Source organism: Cygnus atratus, chromosome 24 (genome assembly GCF_013377495.2).
Source record: "Cygnus atratus isolate AKBS03 ecotype Queensland, Australia chromosome 24, CAtr_DNAZoo_HiC_assembly, whole genome shotgun sequence".
In the NCBI taxonomy this organism is placed as follows: domain Eukaryota; kingdom Metazoa; phylum Chordata; class Aves; order Anseriformes; family Anatidae; genus Cygnus; species Cygnus atratus.
The window spans coordinates 4,037,198-4,052,233 of NC_066385.1; the positions used below are offsets into that span (position 1 = coordinate 4,037,198).

At 44.6% G+C, this 15,036-nt stretch overlaps 1 protein-coding gene across 1 annotated transcript in view; it reads left to right on the plus strand.

Moving 5' to 3' along the window:
• IGFN1 (immunoglobulin like and fibronectin type III domain containing 1) overlaps window positions 1-15,036 on the plus strand; it is a 50,976-nt gene that overhangs the window by 6,353 nt on the left and 29,587 nt on the right. Inside the window, exon 2 of the mRNA XM_050715350.1 lies at window positions 11,849-11,989. The gene's annotated coding sequence lies outside the window, so the exon portion shown is untranslated. The remainder of the gene's footprint in view (window positions 1-11,848; window positions 11,990-15,036) is intronic.

Below are 15,036 nucleotides of genomic sequence, written 5' to 3' on the forward strand. Positions count from 1 at the left end.
AACAAAGGTTAGAACCATGTGATATAGAAAATAATAAAGCCTTTTTTTATAAGTACAGCAGAGAGCACTGCAGGCCTCAGCTGCTCTGTGAACTCTCACAGCTTTCCTGCCACCTTCTGACCAGGTCAGCGTGACTGGGTGCCTGGGAGCTGTTCAGGTGGCTTTGCCCTGATATGCTGTATAGCTTAGTGTGAAAGAATATTCATTCCTTAGGTGAAACGTTTAAGGAACTGCTAGAACTACTAGTGTCTGAAAGAGGCTTCAATTCTTGGAGACTTATAAAGGCAAACTGGGGCTGTCCCTCTCCTTTTACCCTCTGGTTGAGCTCAGAAATCAGCTGACATAGTTAAGCTGACAGTCATTAAATTTATATGTCCTTTGCTCCTGTCATTCTGTCCTCCTGTCTGATCCGGCAGTTTGGGTCTGTTGACCTTCGTGGCATGTAGCAAAGCCAGTGTATCTTGGCTTCTGTCTCAGACGGCTGTGGCTTGTTGCTTAAGGAAGTTTATTTCTCAAGGATATAGTCATAAGTCAGCAATGTGCATGTTCTATTTTTGTAGACATACCTAGAGAGTCAGGAAGAAGGCCAAAACTCTTCCAGAGGAGACAGACAGCAGATCTCAATGTTCTTATCAATGAGATGTAAGTTCATAAGCCACAAAGAAGTTACAAATTGTACAACAGGATAAATAAAGAGAGAGGACACGGAAAACAAATGTGCCTGCATGGTGACATGACACCAGAGGAAGACAATGATAAATACGTAAATACTTTAGGAAGAAAAAGCTGTAATTCTAGGGTGGATGTACAGGACAAAGAACCAAAGCAAATTTTGAAAACTGGGTATATAGTCCTAATACACACAACACATAGAAATACTGTCTTCATATTGTTGAAGAAGGTGGGCAGCAGCAGTTAATGGTTCATTTGACTGCTCCCTGCTTTTTGGAATCCTGGGCTGCTAGACATCTTGTTCTCTGTGCTAGGTTGCCCCTCCTGCATCAGCAGCCTCCCACCTCTGCTGCTGATGGTTTGGGGTGGAACCCAAGTTCTTTATTATTGTCAGGAAAGGAATGGTAAGGGTGGCCAAGAGAAGCATCTCGCTTGTGTATTCCTCTTCCCAGTGGGGAGTGGGAAACTGTCAACGTGACCCAGCTAGCCATGAGGATCCAGGTGGAGTCCAAAATTGTAGTGACACTGAGGAATACAGGCCAGCCCTCACAGATGATAAACCTGAATTTTTTCTCCTTCTCTCCTTCACCACATGCTGCGTAAGCAGCTCTGCTCCTTTATGGTCACTGCGAGGAACAATACTTTTGTTCTTTTTTAAACCCCTTCGAAGTAGACACACTCGTTGGGAGAAAAGAGGAGAGTAAGTGGTGAGTGCAAAATGGGATATGCCTGAAAAATAAGCTGAATTAAACTGGAAAGCACGTGAATGGCTGCAGGATGACCCATTTGCTGTCATGAACATAGATAGCTCTGAACCATCTGATACTCTCACATCTGTCAATCAAAAAGAGATTGATAAGGACATGCTGGGCTTTGTATAGGCCCAAACTGCAAGCAATTTGCTTGCCATTCAGTTTGCCTCAGAGCAACAGACCAGCTCCCTCTAAATTCGAGGTTAACCAGGGCCTTTGCGTGGGTCTTGTTTCCTCCTGCTCAGCTTCTGGCACTGGTGTTGTCTGCCTGGCCACCCATCCCAGAAGACAGCCCTCCCTCATCTGTCACCCGTTTTGACACAGGATCTGTCTCTGACACCCACTCCTCCTTTCCTCCCTTCTCCTAATATTGCCATGATGTATCGGCACCCCTGACATTATCCTGCCCATTTCAATGATGCATCTATCCATCCATCTGCCATGAAAAGTGACCTGCTCACTATGTCCCTCCGCCCTTCAATCAGACAGGAGCCTGCCTGTCTGTCTGACCAGAGGCAGGCAGAGTGTGCTTCATGGTTGAAAATACAGAGAGCGTGAGACCTGATGTCACCAAAAGCAATACTTAAAAAGTAGCTCATGGAGACTGTCAGAGGACCAAGCTGTAAACTGGGCTACAAGGTACAGTATCATCACACAGTTCCTATTCAGAGGCTCTGCCTTTCCCAGGCAGTTGCAAAAATATCTGTGTTGTAGGAAATAATATTGCAATGAGACAACCGAGCTCAATGTGAGACCTTAAAGGAGGGGAAGGTGATTTTATTTTAAAGCAAAATATTTTAATTCACTCATATACACATGTACCCTCAAGGACCCAGGTGCTTATATCCCAGTGGTCGTCCCAGCACACAGGCACCAAGACGCAAGCATCGAAGTGACTGCTGTGACTGCATGGAAGGCTCCAGGTACTCAGTACCCATTAGTCAGGTCTGAACATTTCAAACTGAGGTGACTTGCAAAATGAAGTTTGGGGTCTTCAGGAGCCCTGAAGTATTGGCAGGATTTATCATCTAGCACTATCAGGACTAGGCCATGTAGCAATCTGATCATCATTTTTTGGTGGCATCTTTTGTTAGGCATCTAACATGGTCTGTGGTGGTCTCAGGCTGAGTAACTGAGGACATGGACGTGCAGACTTGTTACATTGGCTTTGATGATCACCGGAGACTGTTGCCATCACTGTTCCTGCTCTGTTCACCTACAAGTGCCGTTGAGTGCACCTGGTCAGTAAGGTCTCTGCCCTGCTTCTTCAGCCCCTTCCATCATGGAGCAGCTCTGTTTTTCCTGCTCTCTGAATTCCAATTCTTACGAGCATTCCTGTGCTAAGGTTCCTGGCATGGCCTTGTGACTGGTAGTGAGCAGTAAAGGCCTGTGGCAGAGCCTGTCACGTATTAGGTCACCATCACATGGGAGAACGAGTGAGGGAACTGGCTGCCATAGGGTGTTTGGGGGGAAAAAAGCTCAGCTGCATTCACGATGCAGTAAAGTCCCTCACAAGGCCAGCACGAACCCCACAACTGTCAGCCAAGACAGTTATAGGGTGACATCAGACCTGCTTTGGGCCCGAACCCAAGAAAACATTTGTAGGCTGGGCACTTACCGTCTTGCTTAGTGTCATCTGTCCTTTTCTGTGCATACAGGCAGGAGGTCAGGTTACCCTGATAGCAATCAGAGCTTACAAGGGCAGGCTTCTCTCTGTTAGTGGTACTGGGCCAGGTGAGCTCCACTGATTCTCCTTAGCCACAGGCAGATACTAATTCCACTTGAAGGAGACTGGAAGAGGTGAATCAGAAACCCAGTTTGGTCATTCCTGCTGTTTAGGTTTTGGCCAATTTCTTTTATGTGACTCTGAATGCTTGGAGCATGCTCATGTTCTGCTGCTTTCCTGAAGAGACAATAATTGATCCAGTGGATGCCAGTGGGGGAAAGGGACATGCAGTGGTTGAAAAAGCAGCTCTGGTGGCAATGGTCCTTGGTTTGTCTTGTGGCTGAACTCCCTGGAAGTCTCCAAGTGCTCTTGGATGCTTCTATGACTCTTATTCTCTGCCTCACAGGTGTTCATTGCCTCTTCAGAAGGCCTTAGGTCAACTAGGAGGGGAGTTTGACTTTACTCCCTGGGCTTGGGTAATGGAGAGGTGTCCCAGCCCTTCACCTGGTAGAGTTTCTCTCTTTGAACCATGTCCAATCCATGTCTGGGTGCATATGCTGAGCTCCTGACTGTTGGCTAGGTCATTCAGCTAATTGGTTTTCCAGAGAATCTAGCTACTGGACATCAGCCCCACCACAGGCAAAAATTCCAGAGATTACTGGAATAATAGACCACTTCAAAATAACCTTTGGTGCCTCTGAGCCATGAGAGATGCTCTACTGCCAGGCTGCATCCTGGTTTTGCACAGAGCCTGTGCTCTGGATCCAAAAGAGTGTTGTAGTTACTGTAGGACATCCATCAGGACTAAACGCTGGGAGTCTGAAAACTGTCTGAGATGTGACATCTGCATTCCTCTTAGATGGGGGAATCCCATCCCAGTAGTCACACTGGATTTGTGCTGGACATCCCCACTCTACCAGCAGGATCATGGCCTCGTTGCACATTCCTCAAAAACCTTGGAAGAGTAGCTGCACTACAAGAAAGCAATGCCTGTAGCATTTTAAAGCATTTTAGCAACTTGCCTTAGCTGTCCGAGGTATTATACATTAGGCAACTTGTACAACTGTCTCTTAGTGTCCATGTCCACTTCCTTGAGACTCTGTGTCTCTTGAGCATAAAGCTTGAGAAGAGCACAGAGTGAATTGTATTCTTGCTCTTTCACAACAAAGGCTCAGGGTTCTCAGGATTAATGCACTGGTTGCCCATTTCTCTGTTTTATCCTCATTTGATTGAGAAGTGAGATTTTTGTGCTTTCAATATAACTGCTAACAGACAATTTAATGACTGGGTTGCAAACATAGAAGTGTAGAGGGACAGGGCTGGTTGAGCTGGCTGTGCTTTAGGATAATACTCTGTGGGAGAGTAACAAAATCTGTCTATGTCGTAAATAAACCTGAATAGCTTATTTTGGCAAAGAATTTTCATTCCTGACAGATGCAATTTTGAGACAACCAATAACCACTTGCTAATCTAGGATGAAATACTGTTGGAATCTGACATCTTCAGGTCAGCTCATAGAATTTGGTGGGTTTCCAGTGGAGTCGTCTCTCACATGTCTAAAAGGAAATAATCTTTATGAGGGCTGTCAAAGGGAAGGGAATGCCCAGGCTTACAAATCATTGAAGCAAGTTATTGGAAAGGGATGTGCCAGAGGATTGCTAAGTAAAGCACATTACATAAGGCTGCCCTTTGGGTTTCTGAGGTCTGGTAACTGGGACATTTTCAAGTTTATCAGACTGAGTTTAGTATCTCCTGCATTGTTAGTACTTCCCTACTTTTTGAGGCAGACCTTTTGCATTTTGCTGGCTGTAAATGCGCATGAAGATGTGTAAATGTGATTCTTTGGGATGTGCCACCTGCACCTTAATGACTTAAATCTGTTACTGTATTATCTCAGCAAATTGTGGGACAATCCAAGCTATCTCACCAACAAGAAGAACTCTCAGCGATTGAATGGGGAGGTAGGAAATCCTCATATCAGCTGGCCATTATGATGGCCAAGGAACTGAGGAGCTCACCTCAGAAAACTGGTTAATTTGTACTAAAGGAGTTAAGGAGCGATAACGCCATTTGGGTTAGTTGATTTCTTGGGAATTACATAAAATGCAAACATTCTGTTCTCCTGCTACTTCATCTTGGTACCTCTTGCTGTGCTTTCTTTATGATTCGTTGCTTAGCCAGTCTTGGTGCATTGGAGGTATAGTTTTACACAGCAGGGCAAGGGGCCCATTGCTTGGTGTGAGGGGGCTTACATTCATAGAATCCTAGAAAATCCTGAGTTGGAAGGAAGCCTCCAGGATCATCAGGTCCACCTCCAGGCTCCACAAAGGACCAAAAATCAGAGCCTACGTCTGGGAGCATTGTCCAAACGCTTCTTGAACTCAGCTCAGTGCTGTGACCACGTCCCTGGGGAGCCTGTCCCAGTGCCCAACCACCTCTGGGTGCAGAACCTGTCCCTAACACCCAGCCTGACCCTCCCCTGTCCCAGCTCCATGCCGTCCCCTCGGGTCCTGTCACTGTCCCCAGAGAGCAGAGCTCAGCGCCTGCCCCTCCGCTCCCCTCGTGAGGGGGCTGCAGGCCGCCATGAGGCCTCCCCTCGGCCTGCTCTGCTCTGGGCCGAACAAACCAAGGCACCTCAGCTGCTCCTCACACGTCTTCCCCTCAGGCCCTTCACCATATTTGTAGCCCTCCTTTGGACGTTCTCTAGTAAGTTTTATGTCCTTTTTGTACCGTGGTGCCCCAAACTGAACACAGTACTGATGGTGAGGCTGCCTGTCACTGTAAAGGGGTGTACAAAGCTATGTGGATAAGAGAGACTTCTCTCAGCCATCCAGCTAGGGCACAGGCTCATGCTTTTCACCTGCAAGCTAATAAATTCATATTACTAGGGTAAGCTGGTGCTGTGAAGTGCTCTCATTCCTTCACTTATATTCATAATACTAACTCTTCAAAGAGTTCTTTAAGAAAGGAGCATTTTTTTAGAAGACCTGTTCTTAAATGAGCTTGGCCACTCACTTTAACTAGAGTTCAAATTATCTGATCAATTAGTAACCCTAATCATTCTTGAGATTTGTTTCAAGGCAATTAAGCTATAGTTTCCTTTAGAACATACAGGGCCATTCAGTTGTATGAAAGTTTTTAATGAATCACTGCGAAGAGGAAACACAATCTGCAGAAAAAGCACCACTCCCAAACTACTTGTCAAATATTGAAGAATTATGTTAATATCAGATTTGTCCAGCACCCTTACTGGTATGGACTGAAATAATAACAAATAGGAGACAGGTGCATCAGGTTCCCGTAAAAAAAAAAAAAAAATCATCTGGATGTCTCACAGGCTAACAGCTCTGTGACAGGCTTCCTCTACTAGAGGGAGAGGGCGAGAGAGAGAGAGATTAAGTGTGAGAGAAGGAGAGGCAGAAGTCGAGACGGAGCAGCTGAGGAGGATCCCAGGGACCCAGCACTGATCCCACAGCTGAGCACTGACTGCAGAAAGGACACGGGAGCTGCAGCTTTGACAGCACTCCGAGTAGAAGAGGACCTCTTGGGGGACGTGTGTAGGTCAGTGCTTTTTACCTGTTTCAGATGAGTAGCTGTGGTTGCTGTTAGCTAAAGGCATGTTTGAGCTCCTTGTGATCACTTTCGCAAGGCAGAAAAGCTGACCGCTGGGGAATAGTGGACACCACTAGTTCTATATCCACATAAAGGAAAACTCTGTGACCTCTTTGTGAAATTGTCGGATTCCTGGGGCAAGCAGGGGTTGAAGGGGAGAGACATCCTCTCCTTCCATCATGGTTATTTCTTTCTATTTCAATTATTTCTCTGTTGGATGCTGGCATAATTTTCTAGCTCTGGGTAAGACTTATTTTATTCTGACAATTGAGTGCTGGATACAGTTTGACAGAGGACAGCCTTCAGAAGGAATGGGACAGCATTCCCAGCAACGGGAGTCCTCTGTCACCTCTGTGGGTGCCAGGCATTAACTTGTGCAGGCAAAGGACAGGCAGGGCAGTACTAGAACAATGTTGAAAATAATATTCAGGCATCCCGCAAAGAAAGCGGGAAGGCAGTGTGTGCTGTGGCTTCTTGGAATTTCAGAGAGATTTTCTGTAATATTTGTTTCAGTGACAAACTTCCTTGCATGTGAGGGTATGAAATATTAAAATAGTTTGTAATGTGAGGACTAGGCATTTCTCATCTGTTGCTACTGGCAGCTTGGGGAAACAAATCAGAAGTGGGGTATTTATTAAGCGCTCTTTTTGCATGTAAATTTAAAGTGGGGGGAATGAGAAGAAGTCTCATAACTTGAATCCCTTGTGGCATCTGAATAGTGCAGCTTGCCTTACTGTGCAGCGAGTGCTTGCTCGAGTGTTGGTGCACGCGGAATGGTTCAAACATACCTAGATAACTTTAACTGGTGCAGAAGATGTTTGGCAAATCCCAGTAACCATATGGGGTCACATGAAAGCAGCTAAAGCATACCTTATTCTCTATAGTCATTAAAGAGGACAACGCGTTTAAAATATAATTTTCGTTAGTGTCTCAGGGAGGGGTGAAAAGTACTGAAGTCTGATAAGTCTGGTAGTATGTTGATGTTTAACCACATACTTGCTGAGTCCATGTTAAAAACCCCTATTGCCATCTATTTTGTTCTCCCAAACACAAAACAGTAAGCAAATTCCAAATACTGGCCAGCTCAGGCATTGGAGCATGCAGCAACGTGAATCAGGAGGGCAGCTACCACAAGAGAAAAGTAGGAATATCAGGTTTATAGGCAGCCAGGCTCCGTTTAAATTGTGGATTGTGCTAGCAACCCCCTTCAGTCAGTCATGGATGCAAACAGATTAAATCAGTCCTGAAGGAAATAGTAGGCATTCTGTACGCCGTGGGAAGGAGGGAGCTAATCTGCAGTGTGAAAGCGGAGTACTGGTGCTTCTTGAATTTGTTCATCTGCTTTTAATCTTTTCCGTATATTGAGTTGCATTTCAGTGTGTGAAAATCCATCTAACTGCAGTGGGTTTAATCACGGCTTTGTATGAACAGTGATGATGGACCTCAGTTTGCTGGTAAACTGGGAAACTGGCATCTTGGATGTGGGATGTAAAAATAACCAAGGCTTTGGGCCCTAAAATAGTCCCTTAAATTTCTTCTGCAGTGTACAACATGGATGATCTGGTGTTGAGGGGCTGGGTTGGGCATGGACATCTGCTGAGATGGAACCGTGAGTTTTTGGGGCACCACATTTATATAAAATCAAATACGAGTCCAGAAGACTCATCTGGGGCAGCCATGTGCATGGTGCGACTATTGCTCATCCTGATGCAGGGTGTTCTCCTGGTAAAAACAAAATGCTGTTCTGTGATCCATTTGATTCCTAGCGTGATCTGATGGAAAAAATGTCTCTTTACACGTACATGACCAGCGAGACCAGTACTGTCAGATTCACCTGACTGAATATGGTACATAGGGCTGCAGGTAAATGATAGCCTTTGCTGAATTTAGACTTTTATTCCATTTTCTATGCCCTTGCCCATCCTTAAATTAATGCAACTTTTCTTTTTCATATTGTATTTTCGAATATTATGTTTGTGAGAATCTCACTGCTATTATGCCAAAGTGGATGTTGTACCTGACTTTTGAGCTTTGTACATCATGACCCACTGCTTATCTCTGAATATTTCTGCCCAAAGGCCCCACTGACATCACCCTGACCTTCAGTGCTGTGACTGACCAGATACCCATGCTGCCAAGGATGGTGTGGCTTGGCCAAGTGGCTCTAATGGGAGATGAGCTTTTGACCTTGGTTGTCTGTTGGCAGACTGGAAAATCTATTCAACTTTTTGGACTCTTCAGGTCTTAATTTCTTTACTTCTTGCTCTGTCTGGGCCATGTAGTAGGCACCAATAGTCTCTAGGAAGAGTTGTGCCACTCATCTACCAATTCTGACTGGTGATTTTATATGTACCAAAGAGGATGGGAATTATAGAGAAAACGCGATTCTTCCAATCTTCTCTTTCTAATTAAAATGTACTTTTAAATTCAGTTCTGAAATATCTGTCCTGCAGCTGTTGCCTCTTGACACTTCATCACTGCCCTTCATTAAGGGAATGAACTTGCTTCCAGGGAAAAAAGCACCCTCTTTGCATTGAAAGCGGTGACCGCTGATGAATGTACAGGGCTTCGTTCTGACATTTTGCAGGTTTTCAATGGTATGTGTTAGCTTATCCACTGGCATGCAGGGGTTAACAGGACTTTTGGGTGGGCGGGTGGAAAACAAGCTGTGAAATGGAAGAAGGTCAGCCTCTTGGAGGGGTTTACTCAGTCACAGATGGTTTTAAGTTATCAGTCCCTTATAGGAGAGGTCTCCATCCCTTCCCCCCCCCTCACCCAGTAAAACCTATATGAACCAGGGCTGGAAATAGGACAAAGTCCTATCAAGTCCAGGTCCAGCGCACCAGGCAGAATTGTGGCTCTCCTGGTGCTTGCTGGAACCTGCTATCTATATAGCTAGGAGTTCCTCAGCCGTTCAGGCTGACTCCAAGAGCTAAATGCGATTTGAGACTAAATACCATTGGCAATGCAATTTTCAGTGGGGAGTGTATGTAGGTAGGGGAGCCACAGTAAGCCTCGCGGCTCTGGATAGCTTACGTCCTCTAGTTGGGCTAACTCTGCTAAGTGGAAGGCTCTTGCAACAGCTGATGAGAACTGAATTCAGGTTTCAGTAGAAACCAATCAATGGGGCGCATCCCATGGCTTACATGAAGTGTTACCGTCTTTAGAGACTTGTGAAGCAGCTGTTTTTATTCAAGGTGCTCACTGTTAAGACTACAGTGCCCGAAGAACTGCGTGATACAACTGCTGCCCTACGCCCATGAGACTAACATCCAAGGAATTATTCTTGGGATGATCGTTAGTCAATGAACAGGTCATGGGAAACCCACTAGGACACTGCTAGAAGGTGGTGTCTGCTGCTGTGTGAAAGTGTTTTTTCAGCAGCAGATGAAAGGCATTGTCTTAACTTCTTGGCTTGCTTCTACTTTTTTACTACTGTAAATATAACAACAGATGTAAAATTGAATTGTCTTGGCCCTAAGATCACCTTGAGCAATCAAATTTCCCTATACTGATGTTGTTTTCTTATGATTTGGAAAGGTGTAAATATTGTCACCAGCCATAACTGTCAGGAAGAAAGAAGGAACGAAGAAACTTACTCCAGAATTTCATTTTCCCATTTCCCTTTTAAATTGTCAATTAAAATGATGTTCCCTAGCCCTGCAAAGAAGCTCTTGACCAGGTTTGAGCAACCCGGTCTAGTGGAAGGTGTCTTGCCCGTGGCAGGGGGAGTTGGAATTAGATGCTCTTTAAGGTCCCTTCCAACCCAAAGCATTCTATGGGTCTAGGATTCCATCCCTGGATTGGAACAGTTGACAGATCGTGCTGCCACCACCAGCGTCTCTGCCACTAGTCTCAGAGAAGCGATCTTTCAGTGGAAATGGTGCCCTTCATGATCCTTCTGTCCTTGACCTATCTAACGCGAGCCTTAGCTACAGGACCAAATTTGTACTGTATGTTCCCTTCCCATTAATTACAGATTTTAGAATTTGTAATCTGGTAGGACACCAAAAGAAACCTTGTTCTGGTTCTGCTAGCCATGACAGCATGTGAACCGTGGACATCATGGTAAGAATACTTCCTTTGCCAACTACTGGAGCCAGCCCTTCTTCTCAGAGTTGAACGTGGGGATCTAATGTTGTATGGTATGGATTGAATGCAATATATGGTTGACAGTGCAAAGGAAAAAAGATTGTTTGCTCTCAACCAAAAATGAATGAAAGGGGAGTTTCAGACAGAGCAGACCTGGCTGCCTGTGTGTTGTGCATGCAGAAGATAGCTTTCAGTCTCAGACTGGCCATCTCTGTGGATGCAACCAACTAGAGAGAGGTGCCTTTGCTCCCAAGTGGGCTTTCTGGGTATAGGAAGGAAGGTTAACAAGTTGCAAAGGTAAATTGGAAGCAAAGGATTTTGGGGCACAATATGGTGCGTTTCCAGGGAAAACCTGCCAATGGAAATAAGTAGCCTTGTTGCTGCTCGTGGGATCAGGGATCGATCTGTGACTGTGCTGGAAGCAAAGACTGCAGTGGGAGGTGTCTCTTTGGGCTATGGCAGTGAAGCTGTTCTAGGAGGAACTATTTCCTTCAGACCTCTCAAGAATCTCCCAGTCTGTATTCTACTATGAAGACCAAGCCCAGGCTTGGTTTCCCAATGCACAAATGCCAGAATCCACTGTTCTTACTTCTCTGCTAAGGAATTTTGAGCTCTCCTATGGACTTTTGACCTCTGAGAACCCATCTACTGGTGTGTCCTGCAAAACTTGGACGTACAGCTTGTCCTTTCCTTGAACAAACCATTGATCCGCACAAATGTTTGTCCCTTGTGGCACAAAGTCTTGACCCAGCTGGCACTTGGAAATGCACCATTGCCGTGACTGATGGTCGCATATGACCAAGCTGGCCAACTGCCTTGCTTGAGGCTTGCTGGGTTAAAGTGTGCCTCCCATGCTGCAGTGGGAGTGAAGTGGGTGTATAACCAACACAACTGCTCGCAGTGCAGTGTAGACATCCCGGCCAGGCAGCTACTGAGCACAGGCTTGCCTTCCAGGAGAGCAGAGAGGTGCAAAGGGGACAAGAATGTATTGTTTCTTCTACCACTTAGTGATATTTAGGGCAGACTAATAAGGGATGTGGCTTCTTCCATACAGATCGCGGATATCTGTGACCAAGAGACCTCTTGAACAGCTTTGAAGAGCTCTGTCATCTGAGCCAACGGACAAAGCGACCGTGGTCCTAGGAGGCGCAGTGTTGAATTAAAGCACTATCAGCTCAGAAGCTCAACCCGTAAGGTAGTGCGTTTGGTCATGCTGTCACTGAGATTTGTGGGGGGGTGATACAGAGCTGGGGGGATGAGGTGCAACCTTCACTGTCATGGTAGACTGTGTGTTGCTGTGGTCTGTGAATTGCTCTTAAGTTTTCTGGGAATGGTGGTGTCCTACAGCGAGCACTGATTTCCCTGGTTAGAAGGCAGGCTCTAGGAGACCTGCTGCAAGTTTTCCCATGGAGCTAACGTGTGACATGTAGCACAGGTATGCTCTCTTTTCTACCATTTGTTATCTTGGAGGCATTGCTTCTTGTGACAGCAAGTATGGATAAGTTGTTTTTTCTTCTGAACATTTAGTAAAACTGGTATTTGCTCTGCAATACTTGCTGTAAATTCATCGACTGTATGAAAATGTGTGTCTGTTATGAAAGAAATTATGGTATCTGGTGTGTGCATACATAAATTGTAGACAGCATGAGCAATTGCTTACATTCATAATCCCTGAGGCAGAAGAGAAGATCAAGCCAAATATAGATTTTTCCGAAGGAATAAGTCACATAAAATCTGATCCTTGGGCATTCCTCCTCGCTCTATACAAGGCCTCCATTCATCACAGGAGTACTTGTGGCATTCCCCCTCTGTGACCTACTCAAAAGTTTTCATGAAATTGCACTTCTTACAGTTGCTGGCCTTCAGTTTTGCGGCTCTAACAGGAGTATGAGACTTTGCTTTAAAAAATCATCTGAAATGGGAAGGCTCAAACTCAAAATATCGTTTAATGTTAACAAACAATCAAACAAAGCCTACCCAAAGCTAAAAGAGAAATTTTAGGTGGGAGATTCTTCTGGATCTGCTAGTGTAAAACACAGTTTGGATTTGGGATTGAACACACAATCTGAACATTCACGGTGTTGGAACTGTCCTGATTTTTATGAATTACAAAGAGAAATAGAATGCTGCATCTGTTGCTGATTAATTTATTATAATGATTTAAATCTTCTACTGTGGTCTGTGCTAATGGCTTTGTACCCCACCTGTGCTGTGCTTGCACCAATAGTAAGTCCCGTGCCCCTGGATCCATCACCTGCATATGAATCGCTTGCTTGCTGCCTGTCACTTCTCTATAGGTTTGCCTAATTTTGCTCACCAGTCTTTGCCAGCAGTTATGTCATAACTCGTCTGTGTTCTACTGGCTGAACCCCATAAATAACTACTTGTAACACCACTAGTACCACCAAATCCTGTGACTTCCAAATGTTTTCCTTATTCACTTAGCTGATTTATGGCCTATCACTAGTGCCCAGTCATAGTACAAAAGGGAATGGGCTCTTGCACTGTCTCGTCCAGATAGATTGATGGATACACAGGATGAAAGGCAGACCTCCCATCCCTTCAGGCTGTCTGGTTTATTTTGCTAGTTTAAAAATGATGTCAGTATCAAGTGTTTGCTTCTATTCTGCATTCACAGCAGTGGAAGCTTTGCCACTGTCTCCAAAGGGGACATCTCCGCCCCTGAAAACCAGATGGATTTCTACATGGGATAAGAAACAGCCAAGTCTTATCTTGGTTATCTGAATGAGGCTAGCGGATGAAGTCCTCTGTTTTTCAGAGGACTGAGAGTGTTGAGCTAATTCCAGCATTAGCCCTGTTATGCTAGGACTGTTGGTGAAGAGCCTTTCATAGAGGAGGGGTTTGCTGCCCTTTGGAAGCATTTGTCTGCCTCTTTTGACTAAACGGCAACATCAGCGATCATCTTAGTGTAGAGAACTTTGGTTCAGGCAACTGTGAGTGGAGATATAAATTCTACCATGACAATTTTTGGAAGGTTTTTGCTGTCTTTAATTTCTTTAAAAAACAAACAAACAACAACAACAACAAAAAACAACTGTGATTTATTTTTTTCTGGGATTAAACTGAAGTCAAAGTAAAACAAGGTTATTCATGGAATAAGGGAGCAGAAATTTTAGAAGTAAGCAGGACATATTCTGAAAGTTTTTGTGCCAGCTGATACGGTATTTCCAAATCCACATTTAACATGGAAGACATTAGAAAATATGACGTGGTTGGATTAATTCCGCTGAAGGAATGTTCTCTTGCATATCCTGGCAATGTTATTTTAACTTTGCAGTCAGTGTGTGGCATTAGGATGCTTCCGTCTCACCCTCCAGAAGGCAAGAATTCACAGGAGTTTAAGGACTCATAGCAGCTTATCTTTAATCCATGTCAATTTCTGAAATATTTAAGGCCATGTTAACTCAGCAGTTTACACACAGTGCATATTGAGAGGATGCATGTATGATGTCTATTACTATATGTATGAATATCGTCAGTATTTTTATTTTTTCAGCTAGGTTTGAGTGTAGCCATCTCTTTATAGTTTGGAATTATGTTAGCATATGTCCACAGTCACACCTGAAAACCCCTGATTGACTTGACACATGATAACATAAGAAAAAAATAAATTTCTTAACGGCTTTGGACCTGAGGAGCACGTTCGTGTTTCAGTATAGATGCTTGTCAGAATTGCCTAATGTAGGAGGGAAGAAATCTTGAGAAGCGAAGGGCGAATGTAAGCCTAACGTAAAGAGAGCTTAGGGGAATACTGTTGCAAGCTAATGACAAGTAGTCACGTTTGTGTAGAGTTAGACATTTCAGCTCCTGGAGTGGTGACATGTTTAGGAAGATGCAAGACTGTGAAAGGCAGTAGGGGATTATAGTGTTTGCTATTAATACAGTTCAGTACCTTGGAGGACAAATGAATACCATCAGGAGATGGTGATTAAGAGTCTCTGAAGAGCTCTGCCACTTGCTGTGCAGTGCCTTGCCTGGTGCAACCTGGAATCATCTTTTGATCATTTCAGTTTTGCATTTTTCCTTCCCACGAGCTGTTCATTCCCTTCATTTGCAATTTTTAAAACACCACAAATAGATTTTTACAGTAGAAGGTATAAGATAATGCCAAAATATCAGTGTTCCAGCTAGTGTGTGTGGATATGTAAAACTAGTGGATAGTAACACCCACACCAGACTGGGGTGGTGTTAGAGGGGACTTGACCATCCTTCACACAGTCC